General features: G+C 37.4%; 1 pseudogene; it reads right to left on the bottom strand.

Annotated features, from left to right (window-relative positions):
* Nucleotides 1–5,065: 5,065 nt before the first annotated feature.
* LOC111822452 (uncharacterized) lies at nt 5,066–5,184 on the bottom strand (annotated as a pseudogene).
* Nucleotides 5,185–11,479: the final 6,295 nt, after the last annotated feature.

An 11,479-nucleotide genomic window follows, 5' to 3' on the forward strand; every position in this document is an offset into this window, starting at 1 on the left:
GCACACTTTTCCTGACTTTAAACCATTCAGTATTCCCTTTTTCTGTTCGAAGGACTTCCTCTTGATCTATGTACAGATTCCTCATGAGCACAATTAAGTATTCTGGAATTCCCATTCTTCACAATGTTATCCATAATTTGTTATGATCCAGGCAGTCAAATGCCTTTGCATAGTCAATAAAACACAGGTAAACATCTTTCTAGTATTCTCTGCTTTCAGCCAGAATCCTCTGACATTAGTAATGATATCCTTAGTTCCACATTGTCTTCTGAATCCAGCTTGAATTTCTGGCATTTACCTGTCGATGTACTGCTGCATCTGTTTTTGAATGATCTTCAGCAAAATTTTACTTGCATGTGATATTAATTATACATTTTGATAATTTCCGCATTTGGTTGGATCACCTTTCTTTGAAATGGGCACAAATATGGATTTCTTCCAGTTGGTTGGCCAGATAGCTGTCTTCCAAATTTCTTGGCATAGACGAATGAGCCCTTCCAGCATTGCATCCGTTTGTTGAAACATATCAATTGGTATTCCATTGTTTCCTGGAGCCTTGTTTTTCACCAATGCCTTCAGTGCAGCTTGGACTTCTTCCTTCAGTACCATCGGTTCTTGATCATATGCTACCTCCTGAAAAGATTGACCATCCACCAATTCTTTTTGGTACAGTGACTGTGTATTCCTTCCATCTTCTTTTGATGTTTCCTGTGTTGTTCAATATTTTGCCCATAGAATCCTTCAAAATTGCAACTCGAGTCTTGAATTTTTTCTTCAGCTTTTTAAGTTTGAGAAATGCTGAGTGTGTTCTTCCCTCTTAGTTTTCTAACTCCAGGTCCTTACACTTTTCATTGTAATGATTTACTTTGTCTTCTTGAGCCAGCCTTTGAAATCTTCTGTTCAGCTCTTTTACTTAGTCGTTTCTTCCAGTCGCTTTAGCTAATCTATGTTCAAGAGCAACTTTCACAGTCTCTTCTGACACCCATTTTGGCCTTTTCTTTCTTTCTTGTCTTTTTAATGACCTTTTGCTTTCTTCATGTATGATATCCTTGATGTCATGACACAACTTGTCTGGACTTCAGTCATTAGTGTTCAATGTGTCAAATCTATTCTTGAGATGGTCTCCAAATTCAGGTGGGATATGCTTAAGGTCAAGTTTTGGCTCTCATGGACTTGTTTTAAATGTCTTCAGCTTCAACTTGAACTTGCATATGAGCAATTTATGGTCTGTTCCACGGTCGGCCCCTGGCCTTGTTGTGACTAATGATATTGAGCTTTTCCTTCGTTTATTTCCATAGATGTAGTCGATTTGTTTCCTGTGTTTTACATTCGGTAAGGTCCACGTGTATAGTTGCCATTTATGTTGTTGAAAAAGGCTATTTAAAAAATATTGACAATTTTTTCTTGAAGATGGTATTCATGGTAATAAAAACAGGTTTAAAAATTTCTTATTTTATTTATTTTAAAAAATCAATTCAGCACTTTAAAATATATGTTTATATAAATGTGTACTTAATGAAATGTCTGATTATATTTTGTAATGCTCTATAAAAAAAAAATCATTCATGAGGTTGCATACCTAAGAATCTTAAGTTAATGAACCATACCAGGGTAGGGTGCATCCTAATCCTAATCACTTCTGAATTTAAAAAAAACCAGAATAGACACAGAGACACACACAGGAAAGACAGAGACCAAGGAATGCCCAGGATCACCCAGAAACTAAGGGAGAGGCTCACATAACGAATTAACATGGTGGAGACCTGATTTGGACTTTTCGCTTCCAGGACTGTGAGAAAATATATTTCTGTTCTTTAAAGCCACCCACTTGTGGTGTTTCTGTTACAGAAGTACTAGGTAACTCAGACACATACAAAGGGTTTATTACAGTTATTTTTCTATAAATAAATAAATGTCTTAAATCATTCTCAGTTTTAATTTCTAATATGGTAAATATGGATAGATATAACTGATAAAAATAAAAGCTTTTTGGAATCCTGGATGCTTTTTTAAGAGTGTAAAGGGCTCCTGAGAACAAAAAGACTGAGAACTGCAGTAGTAAATTAAACGAGAAAATAGATCAAAATAAGGCAGTAGAATAAAAGAAGAATTTACCATTAAACCTGGGGGGAACACAAGAAATAATAAAAATCAGAAGCTGTTCCTTCAGAAGCAAAATTTCTAACATGCCAATCAAAATTAGGCTATGTAAATGAAACTGTTAAAAAGCTAACTTCAAAGCCAAAATGCAAATTAAATTTGGAAAACCAATCAAATTAGTATATTTCTTTATATAGTGCCCACCCGTCTCCCCTTTTTTATCTCCAGAGAAATCTGCAGTGAAGTCCTTAAACTTAATTGTAATTAAATCCTAAAAATTGAAAATGAAAATGAACAAGAAATCAAAACATAGTAACTGAGAAAATAAACAGCCAGTCAAAAAAAAGTAATGGATACATTCTTTAAAAAAATTTTATGACAAAATTGAATCCCAATATATAAGTAAAAGTCAAACTCCGTATGTCTCAGAGAATATAAAGAATGAAGAGAAGTCAAGCAAATGGTTAGTTCCATTAGCTAGACTGGAAAACCAGCATTTAAAGAAGTTGAATTAATGCATAGCTACAATAATGCCATGTATAAAATAAGCTCTATTATGTGTAAGACTCTGTGCTATGAACTTTGGGGAAGCCTCAGATAAAATGAAAAGAACATTGTAGTCAAGAAGTTTATAGTTTAATTTAAAATTAAAGATAAATCCAAAAGAGATTTAGATGACAAAGATTATTAAGAGTGACTTTTAATGTTAGAATTTGTCACGGGATAAAACATAATGAAGAAATATTTAATTCTTTAGAAGTTTTAAATTACATTGAAAACTATGTTTCAAATGTAGGCAAGCATAAATCTTGGTAATAACTTCCATTCATATATCCATTCAATTCAGCTTCAGTTCAGTTCCAATCAACTCGTTCATTCATTTACCAAGTTAATTAATCATTTACTTATACAAGATACAGCTACTGAGTATCTATTATGTGTCAGCCACCTTGTAGATGCTAAGAATAAAGGCATGAGCAAAACAGACCTAACCGATCCTTATGTGCCTTGTCATCTAATGGTAAAGAGAAGATAATAATCAAATAATAACAGATACACACATACTTTCAGAACTATAATCATTCTCTAAATGAGCAGTAGATGTGCTATCAAGCATATGACAGGAGGACCTGATCAAGCTGGGGTTTCTGAAAACCTCTCCTGAGAAGGTAATATTTGAGCAGATTTTGAAGGGTATGTAGAAGGAGACTGTCATGGGTGATGAAGCTGAGAAACTGAAAGGTCCGTGTATTGAATTTACCGTATATATTGGAAAGGATTAGAGCGAGGCCAGATATCAGTCTTCAGTGAATCAGGAATGCTCAGAACACAGGGTAATTGAATGGTATGAGTCTGAAAGGAGCTGGGTTTTGTTCTGCTTTGATCGTTGTTGTTAGTTGATGTTGAATCTGCTCTGACCCATGGTGACCTTACATATAACAGACTGAAATGTTGCCCAGTCCTGGAATATCTTCATGATTATTGGAACGCTTGAATCCATTGTTATGGTTATTGTGTCAATCCATCTCATCGAGGGTTTCCCTCATCTATGCTGACCTTCCTCCTCACGAAACATGATGTCCTTTTCTAGGAACTGGTCTTTCCTGATTTTATGTTCAAAGTAAGTGAGCCGAAGTCTCACCATTCTCACTTCCATGGAGCATCCTGGTTGTATTTCTTCTAGGACTGACTTTTTCGTTCTTCTGGCAGTCTACAGTATATTCAATATTCTTTGCCAACACCATAATTTAGATGCATCAGTTCTTCTTCTGTCTTTCTTTTTTATTATCCAGGTTTTGCATGAATATGAGGCAATTGAAAAGGCCATGGCTTGGGTCAGGTGCACCTTAGTCATTGAAGTGACATCTTTGCTTCGTAAAGTTTGCTTTGATTAGTTTATGTGTCTTACTTTGGTCTTAAAAAGAAAATAGAGGAGTAATTGTCTAAAATTATATTGAGGGAGTAAGTGACACCAATCCCAATTCTGATGTATGAGGGATTGTGAAAATGTAGAAAGTCACAACAGAGTTACAGTGGCCATGAGAATGTGCTTCACAGACTTCCAACTACAGGGGGATTAATTGATCAAGGGCCCCAGCCATTGAGCTTTGGCATCGATGCCAAGTGTCTCATAAGCTTCTCCTAGCATTGACCGAGCACAGCAGAAATTCTAAGGCAAGACAGCTCTAGGGAGACATGAGACTTCTTTGATGACTGATTTTGTCTCAAGAGTTCCCTGATGATCTTGTTGAACCTTCCCTAGACAACATGGAAGTCTAACATGCTTCCATCCAACCTTCCTTCCCAGCCTCCTTCACTCAATGTTAGACTTACATCACAGTGTGATGGTTTTCCCAGCCTTTTCTGGATCCCTCCATGTTTTATATCACACAAAAAATAAATCAATTAAAATCCTTGAATGTTTAATCCCTCCTATCTTGATGTCTGCTTCTTGGAAGAGACAGACTAACATGAGAATTAACTTCAGGGGGAAGCTCTTCAGTTCAGGCAAGGAAGTAGAGAAAATGTTCAGGGAGGTTAAGGCTTAATTTCAGGGGAGGATCTTCTGATTATGGCTTAACAATTCTCAAGGGCAAAAGGAGAAAGGCTGAAGGAAGGTACATTAAAAAAAAAAAAGACACTTTTTGATTCATTTAATAAAAGGTAGTGTGTTTACATACAGATAGTTGTTAAGACTGCATAGAAAAGATGTAAGAAATGATATAGTGAAACATGAATAAATGTTATAAAAAGTGTACCTTCTTTTAATGTTCTCTGTAGTGAGTTGAATAGACCAAACCAAAACCAAACCCGCTGCTGATGAGTCGATTCAGACTCATAGCGACCCTATAGGACACAGCAGAACTGCCCCATAGGGTTTCCAAGGAGTGGCTGGTGGATTTGAACTGCCAACTGTTTGGTTAGCAGCTGAACTCTTAACCACTGTGCCACCAGGGATCCAAAAAGCTTACAACACCTGGTATTCCCAGGCAGTCTCCTATCCAAGTACTAACAAGGCCCGACCTTGCTTAGCGTCCAAGATCAGACGAGACTGGGCACGTTCAGGGTGGTATGGCCATAGACTATAAGAGGAGAGGACACAGACACACACAGGGAAGAAGGCCATGTGAAGACAGAGGCAGAGATTGGAGTGATGCAGCTACGAGCCAAGGAATGCCAAAAATTGCTGGGAGCCATCAGGACCTAGGAAGAAGCAAGGAAGTATTTTTCCCTAGAGACTTTAGAGGTAGCACGGCTCTGCCGACACTTTGCTTTCATACTTCCAGCTCCCAAAACTGTGATTAGAATAAGTTTCTGCTGTTTTAAGCCACTAAAGATTGTGTTACTTTGTTACAGCAGCACTAGGAGGCTAATACATTCTCCCTTACACTCAAGTGGATAAGATCCTCCCCATTCATTACCAGGCACCACTCCGAGATTCATTCCTACCCTTTCTTTATGTATAAACCAGTAACCGAACCAGTTGCTGTCAGTTGACTCCAACTCATGGCGACCCCCAGTTTGTCAGAGTAGAACTGTGCTCTGTAAGGTTTTCACTGGTCGATTTTTCAGAAGTAGATCATTAGGCCTTTCCTTTGAGGCACCTCTAGGTGGACTCGAACTGCCAACCTTTTGGTTAGCAGCCAAGCGAATTAATTGTTTGCACCACCCAGGGACTCCTTCTTTACGTATACCAAACCAAAAACCAAAATCCATTGCCGTCAAGTCAATTCTGACTCATAGTGACCCTATAGGACAGAGCAGAACTGCCCCATAGGGTTTCCAAGGAGCGGCTGGTGGATTTGAACTGCCAACCTTTTGGTTAGCAGCCCTATGCTTAACCACTGTGCCACCAGGGCAGATAAATACTCCCCCACTCCTACTCCAATGCTGTTGTTTGGAGTTTTGCTGTCAAATCTCAAGTCCAGTAATGTTTGGGCTCAGAGTTGACACTAGGGTGAGGCAAGCAAGGCATCTAGAGTGCAAAATTTATGGAGGAAATATCTTGCAAATGCTAACTCTGAACTTGCAGAACCATAAGAGTGAGCGCTTCTTTAAATACTGTGCCTTAGGCACCTCACTTGCCTCACCCTCGTCCCAGCCTTGTGAGGCTATCCAAGGACTCAGAGAGAGGTACAGAAGCTATTTTTAAGAGCTCTAAGCCCAAAGATTAAGCCGATTCAAAACTTTTACTCCTCTTTTCAGGCCCTAGTATTCTGTTGCTCTGGGGCTTCCTCCTACCTTGTCTCTTCATCTACCAATAATTTTAAATAAGTGAATTCATATTAAATTGGGCCTCAAAATTCAATGAAAACGAATTTCAGTGAATATGTAGAAAGGCTCAAGAGTATTTTTGTTCAACAGAGTGGGGAGATGGGTGATAATTCTTTACATAGGTGCCTAGGTTCTTTTTCTCCAATAATCAGTAAAGTCACTTTCTTGTGTCATACCATCTCCTTGCCTGAACTGTTAACTTTTTGCCAGTGGTTTCAGTTCTCCAATGCAAGGAGTTGAGAATGATTGTACAATATTATTAATGGTTGCTATATTAGGTAATATGAATATAAGTGAAGTGTATACTGATTTGGGAATATTTTGGAAAACTCTAATTTCAATATTTGATAGAAAAGACAGCTAAGAGTGTATGTTGAGAGGTAAGGAGAAAATTAACACAGGTAATGAGATCAGAATGAGAACAATGAGGAAAATCCAATTAGATATGTATATTTTTATAAAATTCATATATTTTATAAAATATATATAAAAATTTCTAATTCACCTTCAGATTGGTAAGGGACTGGTATTTTCTGGTTGTCTGTGGCATTTGAAATTGAACAACAGTTGTAATAGAATAAGAGTAGTTCAGCTACATTTGATGTCCAGCATTTCTGTAAAGTCAGTGTCAACATCACAGACCTGGTAGATAAGAATCTTCCTACATGTATACATTTCACAGATCAGTAAACTAAAAAAAAAATGAGGGTACAGACATGGACTTGCAACAAACTTTCTGTCAAGTAAAGACATTAAAAAAAAAATCAGCTATTACCATTTATTTTCATAATCATTTAACAATCCAAGGGTAACAATATAATGGCAAAATCCCAGAGGAAAGTAGGAGCTTTCCTAGGAGGGGTGGTAACTTTACACTGATATTGCTCTCACTCTCCCTCAACCTCCACCACATTCTCTCTCTCTCTCCCTCCCACTCCCTCCCCACACCCTCACACTCTTTGTATTGTCCTTAATATTATTTTTCTCTTTTCAGTATAGACTAGTTAAAGCTTTTCCACGGACTGACATAGTCCGCAGATAAGCATTTTGGAGCCACAAATTTTCCAACGTTCTACCTTATACAAAGCAAGAAGTTAAGATACTCTAGAAAGTCAGATGTCTATTTCACTCTTTAAAATTTTTATATATGAGTATTTACAGATTTTTTTAATAAACTTCTTACTTCAGGGACTTTAAAAAATATATATAACAAATACCCTGTGTTTGAATACATATTAATTTACTTTACTTTTATAATCTCCTATAGAAGACTAAAACTATCCTTGCCAGAGGCCAAGTAACTTATATTCCTATGTTGCTTGAAGGATTATTTTATTAATAAAACTTTCAAACCTTTACATGGAGAGATTGGCAGTAGAGAACTTGGTGATCTTCTTGTCCTAATAAGATCAATGCCTTATATGGTGGAACATTAGGCACAAGAGGTTCCCATGGCCATTTTTGCAGAGTTCAGATGTTAAACATGACCTGTTCGGTGAACTATGAGAATAAAGCATAGAGGAACACCAACAACCATCATTCAACCTGAGTCATTTACAGTTCTCTTCTACAACACACCTGTTACTCCAGATGAAATTCTGCTGTTGCCCTAATTTGCACGGACTTTCAGTGACCTATTTGTAAGCACACAGCAAGCACACACCTGCCTGGAAGGTTGGACCTTCTATCTCTAAGTCATTGCTTACTGCAGGGAAGTATAATAAAGCAAGACAGCATAGATTAAAATTGCAGATATTGAAGAGGAAATAGGAATAGTAAATGATCAGATTAAATAATAGGAGGCATGAGGTAGTGAAAAGATAAGAGAACCAAAGGTCAAACAAATTGACTCACATCCAGAAAATTCTGTTAAGTTAGACAATTTCCTTCATGAAGTTGATCTAAACACAGCAAAGTAAAATTTTTTCTTTTTATAGCTCTTACTAAATAATGGACTCAGGTTGTTATAGAATACTTTATGCCATGGAACTTCAGGCCGTGACTGCACAGTTGGCCAATGAACTAATATTAGATCCAGGGTGGGCAGCGAGATAATGACTACAGGCAGGTCCAGGAGCATCTGACATGTCCACAAGTACTCCCCTTTCCACCCTGCCCAGTGTTTCAAACCTTGGTTGAGAAACATTAAGGTAATAATTACATCTTTTCAGTGCACTTTTATACTGGTTATTTTAGGATAGAATTTATTGTTTTCTTGAAATATAATCAAACCAGTTGCTGGTGAGTTGACTCCAACTCATGGTGACCCCAACTGTGCTTCATAGGGTTTTCCATGGCTGATTTTTTGGAAGTAGATCACCAGTCCTTTCTTTCAAGATACCTCTGTGTGGACTCCAATCTCTAACCTTCCAGTCAGCGGCTGAGTGTGTTAACCATTTGCCCCAGCCAGGGACTCCTTGAAATATAATGGGTACTACTTTATATTAGGAAGATAAATGGGAATTACACCATGGTAAAGTGGGAAAACCAGATGGGGAGTCAGGAAACCCGAGTTCTGGTCTCAACTTTGCTAAAAACTAGCAATGAGTTACTATGAGAACCCTACAACTATTTCTGGTTTGTTTGTTTTTGCCCTTGTTTGCAAAATGAAGGTTTTAGATTTTAACTCTAAAGTCTTTTTCAGCCGTAAAATGTTATAATGCATGATGTATTTTCTTTCCCCAAAGGAAACATTTCACATAAATATTAATTTCATTGCAGTGTGTTCTTTTCTGTTAAGAGACTGTTTTCAGACTAAAATCAATATATAACTCTGCACAGTGTTGGAACAATTTAAGTAGAAAAGTGATTTTGAAGAAAATACATCATACTATCTGATATAGATTTAACAAGATTAAAAAACCCTACCTCTTAGAGGTATATCAAAATAAAAATAAGAGTCAGTATGTTTAACTAGAATAAAACAGATTACGTGTGTCATTGCTATGGATAAAGTCGACAATAAATAAATAAAGTCTTTCCACACTTTTTTTTTTTTCCATTTCCTTTCCGAAACATTTTTCCTAAAGGTCAATTGCAAATCTGTGATCCTTCACAGTTTAGAGATCCCTGCTGACATTACAGCGGAATAAAGTCTAAGCCACAGGAAACTGACTCCTCATACATTGAAGACTGTGATGTGAACATCTCGTCTTTCCTGCTCCTCCTCTAGATTGGAAGCGATTTCTCTTTCAGTATCTTGGTTGGCCATTCTATGTTTGCAACCCCGCCATCAATTTTGTTCTGTCTTTGCTCTGATTTGTGCTTTGGGGAGTAAAAAGGGGTAGTGCTGACCCGTGAAAACAGCCTCTCTAGGCTCATTTGTCTGGTAGGTTTGACTACTGGGGGTCACGTCACGAAATGAGTGGGCGGGAGGAGAAAGAGTTCAGAGTGTTTCTTCCTTCTCTCCTGCTTAGGCTCTGTGACTCTGCCCCTCTCACCTGGCTCCAGCTCCCACAGGACTATAGAAACAGATTCTTCCACTTGCTCAGTAGCCTTGAGGATGGTAACGGCTGTTGCTAGTCCCTGGATGACTCACCCTCTCTGACTTTAATCCTGCCCACACCTCTAAATAGTGTACCTTCATTCAATTCTCTTCAGGATCCCACAGGACGGGGCCTCCTGCTGAGACCCTGACTACTACACTATTTTTCAAGGGTGTCTGAAGTTTACCTCTTACAGATTCAACGGAAATGCTACATTCATCTCCCAAAAGCTGTACTTTGATTTTAAAGTGAGGTTTAATTTTTAATATTTACTATAATTTTTTATTGTTGATTGAAAATATTTAGTTCCTATAAATTTTTAAAATAAAAATATTACAGAAAGGGAAACAGATTTCTTTGTAGTAGTAGTAGTAGTAGTAGTAAGCTTTTTATTTACTTTTCTATTAACTGGGACACCACGCTAATGGGAAATACTAAAGAGTTAAACATGAAAAAAAATCTCCATTATGTCTTTTTCTTTCTCTTAGACCTTACTTCTCACTCTACTGAAAAAATAAATCAATCCCTTTTCCACCTCAGCAGAAAAGGAAAAAGAAACCTATCCAAACCTTTTTAGATACATTAATTCTTATCAGTGCCACTTTACACCCAAGAGAGTAACAATTCCTATTTTGTGATTTTTCAGATTCCTTAGCATTTATGTGGCAATCGCTGAGTATAAGATTGACTTCAGTGTTACCACACAACACATCATAAGGCATCCACAAAAGCCTAAAGATACTAGAATAAGCCAACTGATAACTGAGCTTTGATATACTGAGCTGCCATCATCTCTCTTTTCACTTAACGAATTCTTTGAAAGGAAGTTGGAAATAAAAGGCAAGGAGCAAAATGCCCAGTTGCCCAACAGAGATTTCTTTAGACTATGAAGATCACCTAACACATTTTGTTTCTCCTTCCTTTTTTCCTGTTAACTATGTCTGATCCTGCCATACAGGTGCTGGTAGATGCATTTACCTGTGCTGATCCCCCTTTCTTCTTCTACCTTTAACTTTTCCTGGATTCTGAATATTTACCAAAAAATTTTATCGAAGAGCTGCGTCCTGAGATTGAGTCTCAGAATCTCCAATCACAGAACAAAATTAAAAGCAAAACTAAATGGCAGTTAAGCTTTATAATTTTTTAAAATTAAAGTTATGACATTGTGGCATTTGGTTTGGACTATTGTATGCAGCAAGAAAAACTATTTACTTTTGATGGATGCATTTTGGTCATGTGTACATGCTCAAAGCTGTGGAACTTGCTAAAGAGATACCAGTACATCTCAAAAATCAATGCCTGTGGTATACTATCTGAGATTCCCCCTCCCCATTCCACCTCTTCTCTCTCTCTTTTTTTTTAAAGGTTAAACTGGGCAGAGTTTTACAAGAGAACTATTAGTGAAAAACAATCTGATACATTCAACTTACTAAGGCCCTACTCTTTTCCCTCTAATCTTTCAGCAGGACCCAAGGGAGGCTAAAGTTTAGATCAGCCTATTCTCCACAAGAACTTTGATTCACTATTAAATTCCGTCTAATGAAGATGACTTTGCCATCCCACGGCCATCAGCAGGCTATGTGTGGGACAATGCAAAACCCACCTTGTATAGAGAGACA

The sequence above is a fragment of the Trichechus manatus genome, unplaced genomic scaffold (genome assembly GCF_000243295.1).
Source record: "Trichechus manatus latirostris isolate Lorelei unplaced genomic scaffold, TriManLat1.0 scaffold00178, whole genome shotgun sequence".
Taxonomy (NCBI): Eukaryota; Metazoa; Chordata; class Mammalia; order Sirenia; family Trichechidae; genus Trichechus; species Trichechus manatus.